General features: G+C 42.6%; 1 long non-coding RNA gene across 1 annotated transcript; it reads left to right on the top strand.

Annotated features, from left to right (window-relative positions):
* The first annotated feature begins 145 nt into the window (after positions 1-145).
* On the top strand, positions 146-1,434 carry LOC133862882 (uncharacterized). Its single transcript, XR_009899330.1, has 2 exons — positions 146-191; positions 1,167-1,434. It is a non-coding gene; the product is annotated as an uncharacterized LOC133862882 (long non-coding RNA).
* Positions 1,435-15,275: the final 13,841 nt, after the last annotated feature.

The raw sequence follows: 15,275 nt of genomic DNA, 5'->3' as shown, positions 1-15,275 counted from the left end.
GGGTTTTATTTATAAGCCTAGGAATACTGTTAAGTATGAGTTTAGGCAACTGTCGAGTAAAATAGTCCTTAAACGATTCATGAGATAGAGTAATTATTGGATGGAAACTAAATGGGTGCAATATGTTGTGTTTAGCGGCACTTTGGGGGAGTGAGCCTAGGACTTGTTAGGTTGGTGTGCAAGCAGTCAAGGTGAGTATTCTACTCACTGAGAAAAGATATTTTTCGTATTTTATAGAAATGCAAATGATAGATGATTTTCTACTGAACCGACGATATGTTAACATGTATGCTTTAAATGTTTTAAGTAGTTTCAATTATGTTGAAATATCAATGATGTTATGAAATGATGCATGAATGAAAGGTTTTGAATTGATTTGAAGTGTGTTGCAGTTGGGATTTAATTATGCAAAGTAGAATGATGAAATTTCATGTTGATTGGTTCATGGTATTTGAAGAAAGCATGATTTGCAAAGAATAGGATTATAGAGTTAGAAAGCATGATTTGCAAAGAATAGGAGTATAAAGTTTGAATTGTAAAGCATAAAGCATGAACACATAATAATGGAAGAGAGCGTGAGGCTCATAATAAAGAAGAGAGCGTGAGGCTCATAATAACGAAGAGAGCGTGAGGCTCATAATAAAGAAGAGAGCGTGAGGCTCATAATAACGAAGAGAGCGTGAGGCTCATAATAACGAAGAGAGCGTGAGGCTCATAATGAACAAAAAGACTATCATGAGCATGCATAGCATTGTTTAAATTGTGTGATGTTTTCATGATAAGTATATTGTAATTTTGCTAGACGTATTAGTATGCATAAGAGTCTCGATAGAAAAAGAACTTATGTATATTGGTATCGGATGGTTGCATGATTTAAATGCCATTGTTTTTTATAACGAATCTCCTACGAATAATATTAGCTGCCCAGTATGTTTAAATGTTTTCTATTAGTCGGTGTTTGCTATATCAGCTATGGGGGTTTTTCAGACAAAAGTTTATAAAGTTGGTAGCTGTTATAGTGTACGCACGACTAGAAGAGAAAAGTGGTTCTTTGTGAAAACTCAGTGAATAGTATACCTCTGAGGTCTTAGTGTATTTATTTATGCTAAGATGGTGGGCTCATAATTCCACCTATACGGATGTGGCAAACCCCCACAATCGTATAGATGTAGTTCCTGTGACTGCAGGTACACCTGACTTTGAGGAAGACCCTGTAGCTGCGTATTTGGGATACTACGATTGAAGCACTCCGCGACAGTCGTATTGAGTTGGACTATGGAGTTCACTCTTTTGGGGTATTTTGTATATGGCTAGTGACGTAGGTGTCACATATTCTTTTGTGTAGCCATTCTTTTGTATCAATGGGTAAATGTAAACTTTAAACTGTTAGACAGATATATGGCTCTTTTGTATGGACCACTAGTTATTTTTAGATGTGCTTTCCGTTATGGTTGTTATATTACAATTACTCTGCTTCTAGATAATACTCTGAATATCAAGTACATGGTATGGTGCGTGTACGTGTTGGCTGAGCGACATGTTGTCGTGCCACTGTGATGACTCGTTAACGTTTTATAAATGTTTTGTACAAAAAAAAAAAACAAGTCGTCACACGCCCTATTGTCCAAAGCATCATCCGTCTGAACGACAAGAACTTTCCGTCTGGACCTTCCTTTGTGTTGATAAGCTTCGAACTGTTCCAGGTTGCATCCGTCCGGACGTTTCAACAGTACGTCCGGATGACACTCAGTGTTCAACTAGCTACCAGATTTCTTTCCAAAAAATAGATATGGAAAGTTCGCTACAACAGTCCGGACGATGTGGAATCCCGTCCGGACGCGCTCATCCATAAGGCAAGTATCGCATTCAAAATCTAGATGTCCAGACGTCAGTCCTTATTGTCTGAACGTGCGAGCATCAAATATGGAAATTGCGTGCATCAGATCAACTGCCCGGATGACTATTCCCTTGGTCCGGACAGGCGAAGCCTTGATATGAAAATTACTTGCAGTGGAAGTGCGACCGTCATAACGACAGGGCAACACTGTCCGAATGCGGCTCAAATCAGGAAAGAATTTTAGTGAAATTTTCAGAAAGTCGATTGCACAGTTGTCTATTAGGACTCCCTATGACTACTGTCTGGACGGCGCCTAGGTTTTATCGAGCCAAACGCTTAGTTGAACCTACAGCCTATAAATAGAGGTCCCTAGGCTTGAGAACAACAAGGATTTGGTATTGAATTCCTTAGTGCTTAGAGAGTTATATTGTAAGGTTATTGAGCTGAGTTAGTCTCTCTGAAGCCGTTGATGTGTGTGCTGTTGCTGCGCTGATCTGAAGTCTATCTTAGGGGTTGGCCCTAAGATAAAGGATTCCATTGAAGACCTCTTCAGGTAAGAGACCTAGTTGGGAGACGTTCGTGTTAGGCTACACGTTATAGTGCAAGGTACGACCACTGCATCAGGGGTATGTGAGTGCTATTACTTTGTAACTAGTCTTGTTTTCTGAATAATGGATATCCTGGGTTTGGTTGCTCCGAAGTGGTTTTTGTCATATTGAGTTTCCACTTCGTTAACAAAATTCTTGTGTTGTTTAAATTCCGTATTGATATTATTTTGTTAACACTTTGTGCGCACGCACACACACACACACACACACACACTCACACACACACACACACACACACACACACACACACACACACACACACACACACACACACACACACACACACACACACACACACACACACACACACACACACACACACACACACACATTTTTATTAGAAGTCAATTTAATTTTTCAATTGGTATCAGAGCTTGGAAAGCTCGTATGCAGTTCTTTTTAAAATCCGTTGACTGTTGAAGTATTGTTGAAACTGGTCAGACTAAGCTAGCAGATGCAACACTTGAACTAATCACTGAGAAAATGCGTGACTTTCCAATGATAAAGCCCTCCATTCTCTTTGTCAAGCACTCTCACCATCTGAATTCGCAAGAATTTCAAATAGTGAGTCCTCTAAAGAAGCGTGGCAAATTCTGGAAACAACATATGAAAGTACTAAACTTGTTAAATCTGCCAAACTTGAAATGTTGATTTTCAAATTTAAAGAAATTAAGATGTTGGAGCATGAGACATTTGGAGAGTTTTACTCCAAGATGAGTGTCCTAAGAAACCAAATGGTAAGTCTTGGGAAAACCGTCTCGGATGTAAAACTCATCCGTAAAATTCTAAGATCTTTGCCTGAGCGTTTCAGGATCAAGGTAACTACAATTTAGGAAAGCAAAGATGTAGAAGAAATGAAGATTGAAGAGTTGGTGGGATCTTTTCAAACTTATGAGCTGTCCTTGCCCCCAGTAAAGAAGCTGAAAACCATTGCTCTGAAAGCTTCCAAGAGGAAGGTCGAAGTCTCATCTGGAGATGACTCTGAGGATGAAGAAAAAGCTGTGGCCATGCTGGCCAAATTTTTTGAAAGATTAATGAGAAATGAGTGCTTTAAAAAGAAGTTTTCCGAAAAAATGAAGAAGGTCCCCAGAGAAGCTAAACCTGAGGAAGACGAGAAGAAACATCCTAGGGGCCCTAGATGTTATGAATGCTCAGGGTTTGGGCATATCCGAGCCGATTGTGGGAATCTCAAGCAAGGTAAGGGGAAGGCTTATAACGCGACTCTCAGTGTTGAGTTCGAAAAAGAAGAAGCTCTTGAGCAAGAGAAATTTCTAGCCTTTGTGGCTCCACATGTCGAAGAAGAAGATTTTTACTTGGAGCATAGTGATGATGGGGAAGAACTCAAGGAGGCTTATAAAACTCTCTATATTGAGTTTGAAAAGCTGAGGGAAGGTCGCAAGCAGCACATTCATGATCTGAACAGTTTACAGATTGAGAAGAGTTCATTGCTGAGCAAAATACAAGAGCTAGAGGAGAAACTACTAGAGACTTAGCTCCAATTAGAGAGAGTCACGGATGAAAAGCTAACTCACATGCTATCCGTTTAGAAGAGCCCAATCGACAAGACTGGTCTCGGGTATGTAGTTCCTCCTTCTGATACTCCCTCTACTTCCATGATTATCTTTGTCAAGCCTGCAGTCCTAGAGCCTCCCCCCACTGTTGAAGATAAAGGGAAGGACAAAATTAACGGAGATGTTTCGAGCACTCAGAAGCCTCCTTAGATCAGAAAATCTCCTATATGCCACCACTGTGGTCTAAGTGGGCATGTTCGACCCCAGTGTTCCCTTCTTAAAGCACAAAAAGCAAAGGTCAAGAAAGAAGTACATAGACAAGCAAATTATGGCACAAGACCTCTAGCCCAGTAGTAGACTCCATGGTATCATGCTCCATGGAATCAAGTACCAAGGCATCAGGCTCCTCAATATCAAGCCCCTTGGTCTCATGCCCCACTGCACCAGGTATTATAGCATCAGCGCCTTAGCAGCGATTTGTACCTGCCAATCATAGTGACAAATCCAATACCAAATCCAAGCATTTTAAACGGCCGTAGAAGGTGGAAGATGATCAATACTGGATGGAGACACCTATTTGGATGAAAAGCATGATGGAGTGGATGGGTCAACAGATGAAGTCTTGCCAACAACCACCCATAGGAAGGCAGGCTTGGGTCAGAAAGAGGGGAGACGTTCACCCCATGAGGGGGAATAAACTCACCTTGTTGGTGAAGGTACTCATGCCTAGGATTTGGTTCCCAATCCTAAGGCATCAAGTTAGATTGCTTGATTCTTACTTGATATATTCTGTGGTTACTATGCAATCTGGGAACCATCTTTTTGCCCTCGATTTCTCTTGAGAGAATATTGCAGGTACTATTTGGGGAAGACAGAAAAAGCAGGTCGAGCGACTATTTTTCTGTATTGGCAACATCGAGCTTACACAGGTTTGATCATGCCTTGCATGTTATATGATGTCATTTCCATATAGCATATTGTTTAATAAAAAAAAAAATATTGGGGAGAAATTGCAGGAAATTTTTTCTTTTCTTGGCATGTCAGATATTGCTTGTGTTTTTACCTGATATCTCAGTTCTTTATGCATTAATTTACTTTGCTTAGATATGATTGAGAGTTTATGACTATATCTGCCAAGCGTTTTCCTGTATATGCAAAAGTTGGATAGCTTCTTTCCTCATGCGATGAAAATGTACACTATCCAAGACTCCCTTAAAGGTACATCTTTCCTTCTCTGACTTTTTGCTTCTAGAAATTCTGGATAAGAGGAGAGGTTTTTGATAAGATGGCCAAATTGACTAGATGCTAGTTGAACATAGAAAAAAAAAAACTCTGGCATTTTCTCTAGGTTGCAGCATCAAAAGAATCAAGCAGTTACTCTTATGAATTCTGCGCTATGTATATTCACTGCTTATGTGCTAAATTTACAATATGCCTTGTCCTTCATGGTGCAAGTAAAATATTTACCTTGTCCTTCATGGTACAAGTAAAACAATTGGATGTTGCATCTTAGGGGGAGTGTATTAGATGAGGGTGGCTAGGCCCTAGTAATTTATAAGGTTTGACTTTTGACTAATCTTTCACTGATTTTCTCTCTTGTCTAGAAAATCTGGTTGCTTTTTGTCATATCAGTGAAAGTCATACATTTTGGGAAAAGTCTTCACACACACACACACACACACACACACACACACACACACGCATTGTATGAGTTGAGTAATCTATCTAAATTTTCTATCTACAGGAAAATCTTTGTGCTGATTGAACTCTAAACTCTCTTTTGTTAGTATTTTGGCCTTATTTTGTGTTTGGAAAAAATCACTTATGTGTAAAGATGCTGTAAACAGGGATTCCACTTTTCAGAGTGATGTCGAGTCAGAAGAAATTCAAGTTCCCTATCAACCGTCCGGAAGATCGAGCCATCCCATCCGGACGCCTCTCTGTCCACTATTCCATCCGTCCAGACGACGTGTCATCCCGTCCGGACGCCAGACAGTCCAACATCATCCATTTGGATGACATGCTCCTTCCGTCCGGACCCCTACACTGTATCGAGAAGTTCTAATCCAGCTTGTATCCTACCGGACATTTCAGCAGCACGTCCGGACGCCTCTTAGTTCTCTAACGGTTATCTGATTCTTTCCAAGTTTCAAGAAAGGGAAGATCAATCAACCGTCTGGACGATGTGGTATCCCATCCCGATGCGTGTCTCCGTAAGGCGAGAATCGTAGTTTAAAATTGACCGTCCGGACGTTTGACAGTCCTGGTCCGGACGTTGGTGCATCGTATATGGAAACTGCTGATTCAACTTCAACCATCCGGACGTCTGCCCCTCATGGTCCAGACGCACGTACATTAGATATGGAAATTGCGTGTTGAAGTTCAGCCGTCCGGACGCTCCTCCCCTATGGTTCGGACGCGCGAAGCCTGTTATGGAAATTACTTGTAGTGGACGTGCGACCGTTCGGACGATTGAGCCATCCCGTCCGGACGAGGTTTTTATACATGAAAGATTTCTCTGCTAAATTTTCAGAAAATCTTGTCGCACAGTTGTCCTTCCGGACGTCCCATGTCCACCGTCTGGACGGCGCCTAGGTATATTTTGCCTGACGCCCATTTTGCACCCCAGCCTATAAATAGAGGCCCCTGGGCATTGAGAACTGCAGGAATTCGAAGTGAATTCCATTAGAGCTTAGAGAAGTCTTCAATCCCTCTAAAGCATTGTCAAGTGTGCTGTTGCCGTGCTACAACCGAAGTCTATCTTAGAGGTCGGCTCTAAGATAAAGGATTCCATCGAAGACCCCTTCAGGTAGGAGAACCTGGTTGGGAAGCGTTCGTGTTGGGTTACAAGTCAGAGATCAAGATACGACCACTGCATCGGGTTTATGTGAGTGTTACTGTCTTGTATCTAGCTTTGTCTTCTGAATAGTGGAATTCCTAGGTTTGGCTGCCCCGGAGTGGTTTTTCTCTTAATTGAGTTTCCACTTCGTCAAAAAAAACTGTGTGTCATTTATTTTCCTTTGTGCTTTAATTTTTGTTGACACTTGTGCACACACACTTTATATTTGAAGTCAATTTCAATTTTCAATTGGTATCAGAGCTTGGTACACTTTGAGAAGATTAAATTCTTGAGTGTTATATATTTTTGACTTCTATTTCCTACTATGTCTCAAACTCTTAATTCTGTTCCTGCCTTTGATGGTTCGAACTATGGCTATTGGAAAGCTCGGATGCGATTCTTTTTAAAATCTATTGACTGTTGGAGTATTGTTGAAACTGGTTGGACTAAACCAGAGGATGCAGCACTCGAACTAGTCCCTCAGAAAAATGCCCGAGTTTCCAATGATAAAGCCCTCCATGCTCTATGCCAAACACTTTCTCCATCTGAATTTGCCAAAATTTCAAACTGCGAATTAGCCAAAAAAGCATGGCAAATCTTGGAAACAACATATGAAGGCACAAAACTCGTTAAATCTGCCAAACTTCAGATGTTGATTTCAAGATTTGAAGAAATTAAGATGTTGGAAGAAGAGACCTTTGGAGAGTTCTACTCCAAGATTAGTGACCTTAGAAACTCCATGGTGAGTCTGGGGAAACCTATCTCGGATGTAAAACTCATCCAAAAAATTCTAAGATCTTTGCCTGAGCGTTTCAGAATTAAAGTAACCACCATTGAAGAAAGCAAAGATCTAGAGGAGATGAAGATTGAAGAGCTGGTAGGATCTCTTCAAACATATGAGCTGTCCCTGCCTCCGGTCAAGAAGTTGAAGACCATTGCTCTAAAGGCTTCCAAGAAGAAGGTAGAAGCATCATCTGAAGATGACTTTGAGGATGAAGATAAGGTTGTGGCTATGTTAGCCAAAAAATTTTAGAAGACTAATGAAAGATGATCGGTTCAAGAAGAAGTTTTCTGAAAAAAATGACGAAATCTCCTAGAGAAGCTGAACCTGAGGAAGAAGAGAAGAAAGATCCCAGAGGTCCCTGATGTTTTGAATGCTCAAGCTTTGGGCATATCCAGGCTGATTGTGGGAATCTAAAAAAGGGCAAGGGAAAAGCTTACAATGCGACTCTTAGTGATGAGTCGGAAGAAGAAGCTCCAGAGTCAGAGAAATTTCTGACCTTGTAGCCCTACATGAGGAAGAAGACTTGTATTACTCGGAGCATAGTGACAATGGGGAAGAGCTCAAGGAGGCCTACAAGACACTCTACATAGAGTATGAGAAGCTGAGAGAAGGCCGAAAGCAGCACTTGAATGATCTGAACAGTTTGCAAACCGAGAAGAGTTCATTGCTGCTCAAAGTACAAGAGCTCGAGGAAAAGCTACTAGAGACACAGCTCCAGCTAGAAAGAGTTACCTATGAGAAGCTGACTCGTATGCTATCCATCTAGAAGAGCCCAACTGACAAAACCGGTCTCGGGTATGTAGCTCCCTCTACTAATGCTCCATCTTCCTCAAAGACTATGTTTGTGAACCCTACAGTCTCAATGCCTCCTCCCACTATTGAAGATAAAGGGAAGGACAAGGTCAATGGTGATGTTCTAGGCACTAAGGAGCCTCATTCCATCAGAAGACCTCCTATATGCCATCACTGCGGTCTCAGTGGGCATTTTCGCCTTCAGTGCTCTCTCCTGAAAGCACAAAAAGCCAAAGCCAAGCAAGAAGTGCCCAGACAAGCCCATTATGGAACTAGACCTGTGGCTCAACATCGGACTTCATGGCATCAGGCACCAAGGTATCAGTATGAAGCCCCGTGGTCTCATACTCCTCAGCATCAGCGGCCTCATCAGCGGTTTGTACCAGCCAATCACAGTGGCACCTATAAGAGCAAACCCAAGCAGTTTAGGAGGCCTCAGAAGATGAAAGAAGAACAATACTCTAGTGAGCCTCCTATCTGGATGCAAAACATGATGGAGTGTATGATGCAGTCCTGCCAGCAATCACCTTCTGGAAGGCAGGCTTGGGTCGAGAAGAATAGTTACCTCATGAGGGGGAACAGGCGCACCTAGCAGATTCAGGTGTTCATGCCTAGGATTCAGTTCCTAATCCTATGGCTTCAGGTTTTGATTGCTCATTTTATTTGCTATATTTTATGCAATCTAGGAACCAGTTGTGTTTGCCCTTTGGTGTTTTCTTGAGAAAAATTTGCAGGTATTTTTGGGGAAGACAGAAAAAGCAGGTCGAACGACTATTTTTCTGTATTGGCATCATTGAGCGTACACAGGTTTGATCGTGCCTTAGCATGTGATGTCTTTTCATATTGCTTGTTGTTTTTGTTTTTGTTTTTTTTTTTTTTTTTTAAAAAAAAGGGAAAATTTGCAGGATTTTTTTTCTTGGCTTATTAGATATTGCATGTATTCTTGCCTGATTTCTCAATTCAGTGTGCATTGATTAAATATACTTAGATATCTTTCAGAGTTTTGACTATATTAGCCAAGTGTTTTTCTTGTTTATGTAAAAGTAGGATAGCTTCTTTCCTCATGCGATGAAAAAGTGCACTATCCCGAGCTCCCCTAAAGGTACATCTTTCCTTCTCTGACTCTTTGCTTTTGGAAATTTTGGATAAGAGAAGATGTCCTTGATAAGATGGCCAAATTGACCACAGGCTAGTTGAACCTAGCATTTATAAACTCTGGCATTCCCTATAAAAAGTTCTGTGCTTTAAATAATTTCACTGCTTATGTGCTTCAAATTACCTTGCCCTCTATGAGCAAGTTAAAATTTACCTTGTCCTATATGGTACAAGTAAAACAAAATATGTGCTGTATCATAGGGGGAGTGTATCAGATGAGGGTGGCTAGGCCCTGGCAAGTTATAAGGATTGACTTTTGGCTAATCTGTCTTTGACTTTCTCTCATGTATGGAAAATCTAGTTGCATTTTGTCATGTCTTGGAAAGTCATACCTTGTGGAAAAAGAGTCTCCACACACACACACATTGCTTGAGTTGAGTTGCCTATTTGAATTTTCTGTGATCAGGAAAAATTATTTGTGTTAATTGAAATCTCAACTTTCTTTTATATCTCTGCTTATTTTTGAGATGCTCTCTGATTGTGTTTATTAGTTAATTATACATGCGTGTTCTAACACTGACTTGGGAAAATTTGATCTTTATTAATTTTTCTCAGTTTTTCTGGTGTTTCAGTGTGGAGGGTCCTGACGGTCTTTCTTGGTGTCCGGACGGGTAGGGTTCAGTCGTTCGGACGTTTCATTTTTGGAGTCCGGATCGAGCTGGAGCCTTGTCGTCCGGACGATCCGTGTCTTACGTCCGGACATGCGCTGGCTTCTTCGTCCGGACGCGCGCGACTTGTCTGCTTCTTTCAGAGGCAGCGAGCATCGTGACGTCGTCACTCCACCGTCCGAACGGGGACCCCACAGTGGCTATAAAATGCCCAGATCGTCGGTTTCATTCTCTCCATACCCCACTAAATCTACTTTTTGGCATTTTGTGAGTGAGTGATTTTGGTGTTTGTGGAGTAATTTCATCATTGTCTTTTGTGCATTCTCACTCCATTCCAGGTATGTTTCTAGTGCCTTTCTTTTTCAGTTTTTTTTAACTGTTAGAGATTTAATTTTGGAATGAGTTTGAAATTATGTGATGCATATCTACTGTATTGGGGGTACTTGTGATTATGACTAAATTTGTGATAAAATCTGTCTTTATTTTTTTTCATAAGTCCTTTTTACTGCTGTTATTCTGCTGAATTTTTGTTATCCTAACAAGAATATTTTTGGAAATTTTTTTTGGAAAAATTCTTGTTGGATTTTTGCAGAATCTTGTCTGCCGGCAGTCCACCCCGCAGAGTCCGTCAGAGGCTTGTAGAAGATAGGGCTGCATTCCAGGCCAAGGTCATGGACCGCACAGTAATTGCTGAACTGAATATCTTGCGGGTAGATATCATGGTGCCTCCACTGGACAACATTCTTGGCATCATCCAGACGTACAATTGGGGATATCTCCATGGCTGTGCTTGTATGGTGTACACCCGCCTGGTCAAGCTCTTCTATGCCAACCTGGAAGTGGTGCAGAATGATGATCATGGAGTGGTGCTTCAGTCCTCCGTTGCTGGCCATCTGATTACTGTTGATCCTCAGGTCATCAGCAACATCATCCGAGTCCCAGTGCTCGAGATTTCGGGCACCCCATACAATGAGATGGTACTTCCTCCTTCCCTGGATGAGCTCAGGGAATTCTTCCATGCCGTTTCCCAAGGCAAGGAGCGCTCCACTGCCATCCGGATTGGTGCCCTGTCACTCTCCCACCGCATGCTGACCAAGATAATCCAGCAGAACATCTGGCCTGTTGCTCGGCGCAGTGATCTGATCCTAAAACGGGCTCAGTTTGTCTATGCAGTCCACCTCCGCTTGCCCTTCTGTCTATGCAAGCACATTTTGGGGGTTATGCTAGAGGCTCGTGATGAGAGCAATGCTGGTCTTCCATTTGGCTGCCTCTTTACTCAGATTATTCTTCAGCCAGGCGTCAATGTTACTGGGGAACCGAAGATGAAAATCCAGCAGCCCATCAGCAAGCAGACTTTGATGAAGTCCAATGCTCAACTGCGGAGAGATGACTCCGATGATGAGGTGGCCCCACTTGCTCCTATGCCAGTCGAATTTCTAGACATGGCTTCATCCTCTCACACAGTTCCACCACCTGAGCTGGAGGACAATTATGCTCAGATTATGGAGGCTCTTGCTGCTCTTCAGGGGGGGATGAGCAATATGCAAGTGACTATGTCCTCCATGCAGCAGTCCATCTCCTCCATACAGCTAGAGGTGCACTCCATCAACAAGCGCGTGGAGTAGAATCAGTTGGACCTCAAGGAGTGCCTGAAGTACCATCACCCTAGCAGTGATGATGATGAGGATGTCGATGGGACTTTACCTTTGCTTGAGGATGTTTGATTCCCTCTAGCTTTTGCTATTTATTTCTTTTGTTTTGTTTTATGAAACATTTTGTTCTTTTTCTGTTTGTATAGTACTAGAATTTATATTACTCTGTTTCCCGGGTCCTTCTAAGACCGTTAGGGGGAGTAATTTTTATTTCAGTTGATTGTTTTATTACTCTATTTTACCCTTTGTCCCTTTGTGACAAAAAGGGTGAGTAATTTTTATTTTTGGACCGGGAATGTATTTCCAAACCGGTCAAGTGATTTTTGTCCCAGAATGGCCAAAGGGGGAGTTTGTTAGTATTTTGGCCCTTATTCTGTGTTTGGACAAAATCACTTATGTGTAAAGATGCTGTAAACAGGGATTCCACTTTTCAGAGTAATGTCAAGTCAGAAGAAATTCAAGTTCCCTGTCAGTCGTCCGGACGCTTCTCTGTCCATTATTCCATCCGTCTGGACGCCAGACAGTCCAACATCATCCGTCCGGACGACGTGCTCCTTCCGTCCGGACCCCTACACTGTATCGAGAAGTTCGGGTCCAGCTTGCATCCGTCCGGACGTTTCAGCAGCACGTCCGGACGCCTCTCAGTTCTCTAACGGTTCTCTGATTCTTTCCAAGTTTCAAGTTAGGGAAGATCAATCAACCGTCTGGACGATGTGGTATCCCGTCCGGATGCGTGTCTCCGTAAGGCAAGAATCGCAGTTCAAAATTGACCTTCCGGACGTCTAACAGTCCTGGTCCGGACATTGGTGCATCGTATATGGAAATTGCCGATTCGACTTCAACCATCCGGACGTCTGCCCCTCATGGTCTGGACGCACGTACATCAGATATGGAAATTGCGTGTTGAAGTTCAGCCGTTCGGACGCTCCTCCCCTATGGTTCGGACGCGCGAAGCCTGTTATGGAAATTACTTGCAGTGGACGTGCGACCGTCCGGACGATCGAGCCATCCGGTCCGGACGAGGTTTTTATATAGGAAAGATTTCTCTGCTAAATTTTCAGAAAATCTTGTTGCACAGTTGTCCGTCGGACGTCCCATGTCCACCGTCCAGACGGCGCCTAGGTATATTTTGCCTGACGTCCATTCTGCACCCCAGCCTATAAATAGATGCCCCTGGGCATTGAGAACTACAGGAATTCGAAGTGAATTCCATTAGAGCTTAGAGAAGTCTTCAATCCCTCTGAAGCATTGTCAAGTGTGCTGTTGCCGTGCTACAACCGAAGTCTATCTTAGAGGTCGGCTCTAAGATAAAAGATTCCATTGAAGACCCCTTTAGGTAGGAGAACCTGGTTGGGAAGCGTTCGTGTTGGGTTACACATCAGAGTTCAAGATACGACCACTGCATCGGGTTTATGTGAGTGTTACTGTCTTGTATCTAGCTTCGTCTTCTGAATAGTGGAATTCCTGGGTTTGGCTGCCCCGAAGTGGTTTTTCTCTTAATTGAGTTTCCACTTCGTCAACAAAAACTGTGTGTCATTTATTTTCCGCTGTGCTTTAATTTTTGTTGACACTTGTGCACACACACTTTATATTTGAAGTCAATTTCAACTTTCATCTTGTATATCTCTGCATAGTTTTGAAATGCTTTCTGATTGCTTTATCAGTTGATTATACATGCATGTTCTGAAGCTGATATTAGGAAAAATATTTTCTGCTAATTTTTCCCTCAGTTTTTGCCTTTCCAGTGTGAAACGTCCAGACGGGTGTGGCTCAGTCGGCCGGACGGTTATGTTACACGTCCGGACGCGTGCGGCTTCGATGGCCAGATGGTAAGGTTTCACGTCCGGAAGCGTGCAGCCTGTCGCATGTTTACGAGGCAATGCGCATCTAGACGAGTTAATGAGCCGTCTGGACGAGGACCCCACTGGTTTTAAAAACCCTAGCCGTTGCATTTTTGAGCTACCCCACTCAGTTTTCTCCTCTCTTTTGGCTTCTAGTGAGTGATTTCTCAAGATTTTTTTTGCATTATCTCGCCCTCTTTTGTCCTTTTGTGCGTTACTCTCGTCATTCCAGGTACTTTATTCTTTTCAATTTTTTTGAAACTATTAGAATATTGATTATTTTGGGAATGTTATTGAGATTATTAAATGCATATTTATGATATCTGCTGTGTTGAGACTATCTGTTTCGGTGGACTATATTGTGATATTTCATGTTTGTAATTTTTGGAATAGTCCATTTTATTGCCGTAATAATGCCGATTTTTTTTGTGATCTCACGAATTATTATTGGCAAATCTTGTTGGTTTCTGTTGCAAAACCATGTCTGTCGGCAGTCCACAACGCAGAGTTTGACAGAGGACAGAGGGAGATAATGTAGCCCTTAGAGCTAAAATTATGGACCGACCAGTCATTGCTGAGCGGAATGTTGTTCGGTCAGACATCATGGTGGCTCCTCTGGACTGTATCCACGACACTATCCAGACTTATCATTGGGGGTATCTACACACCTGTGCCTGTGTTGTGTACACCAGGCAGGTCAGACTATTCTATGCCAACCTCGAGGTGGTTTAGGATGATGACCGCGGGTTGGTGCTTCAGTCAACTGTAGGTGGGCATACTATCATTGTTGATCCCCAGATCATCAGTCAGTTCATAGGAGTTCATGTTCTCCAGATTCCTGGCAACCCTTATAATGAGGTGGTAATCCCTCATTTGGATGATCTCAGAGAATTTTTCCATGCAGTTCCCCAAGGAGAAGAGCACGACACCACCATCAGGATCGGTGCCTTATCTGCCCCACACCGCATGCTAGCCAAGATTGTCTAGCACAATCTTTGGCTTGTTGTCAGGCACAGTGACCTGATATTGAAGAGGGCCTAGTTCGTCTATGCCATCAGTCTTCGCTTGCCTTTCTACTTGTGCAAGCATATTCTGGGCGGTATTCTGGAGGTCCCCTGATGAGGGCAATACCGGTCTCCCGTTTGGCTGCTTGCTCACCCAGATTATCCTTCAATGAGGTGTTAGTATTGTTGGCGAGCCAAAGATGAAAATCTAGGATCCTATCAGCAAACAGACCCTGATGAAGTCAAATGCTCAACTGCGGCGAGATGATCAGAATGATGATATGCCTCCGCCTCCTCCTATTCCTGTAGGCATACCAGATGTGGCGTCTTCTTCTCAGACTGTTCCGTCACCACAGTAGGATGCTAGCGATTCTTAGATTATGGAGGCATTGGCCACTATTCAGGGGGACATGAGTTCTAAAAATAATTGTTAGTTTGTAATTGGCCACATTTTGTTGGACAAAATCACTTCTTTGTAAAGATGCTTTTTATCAGGGATTTCGCTATTCAGAAGTGTTCCAGAAGATTCTGCACAGATTGCAAGTTAGAAAAATCCGGTTCCCTGCCAGCCGTCTGGATGACCAGTAATCCAATGCATCAACCGTCAGGAAGACGTGTCAAACCGCCCGGACGCACATCAGACT

The sequence above is a fragment of the Alnus glutinosa genome, chromosome 1 (genome assembly GCF_958979055.1).
Source record: "Alnus glutinosa chromosome 1, dhAlnGlut1.1, whole genome shotgun sequence".
In the NCBI taxonomy this organism is placed as follows: domain Eukaryota; kingdom Viridiplantae; phylum Streptophyta; class Magnoliopsida; order Fagales; family Betulaceae; genus Alnus; species Alnus glutinosa.
Note: the sequence above shows the minus strand (reverse complement) of the source record. Positions and strands in the feature narration are given on the sequence as shown.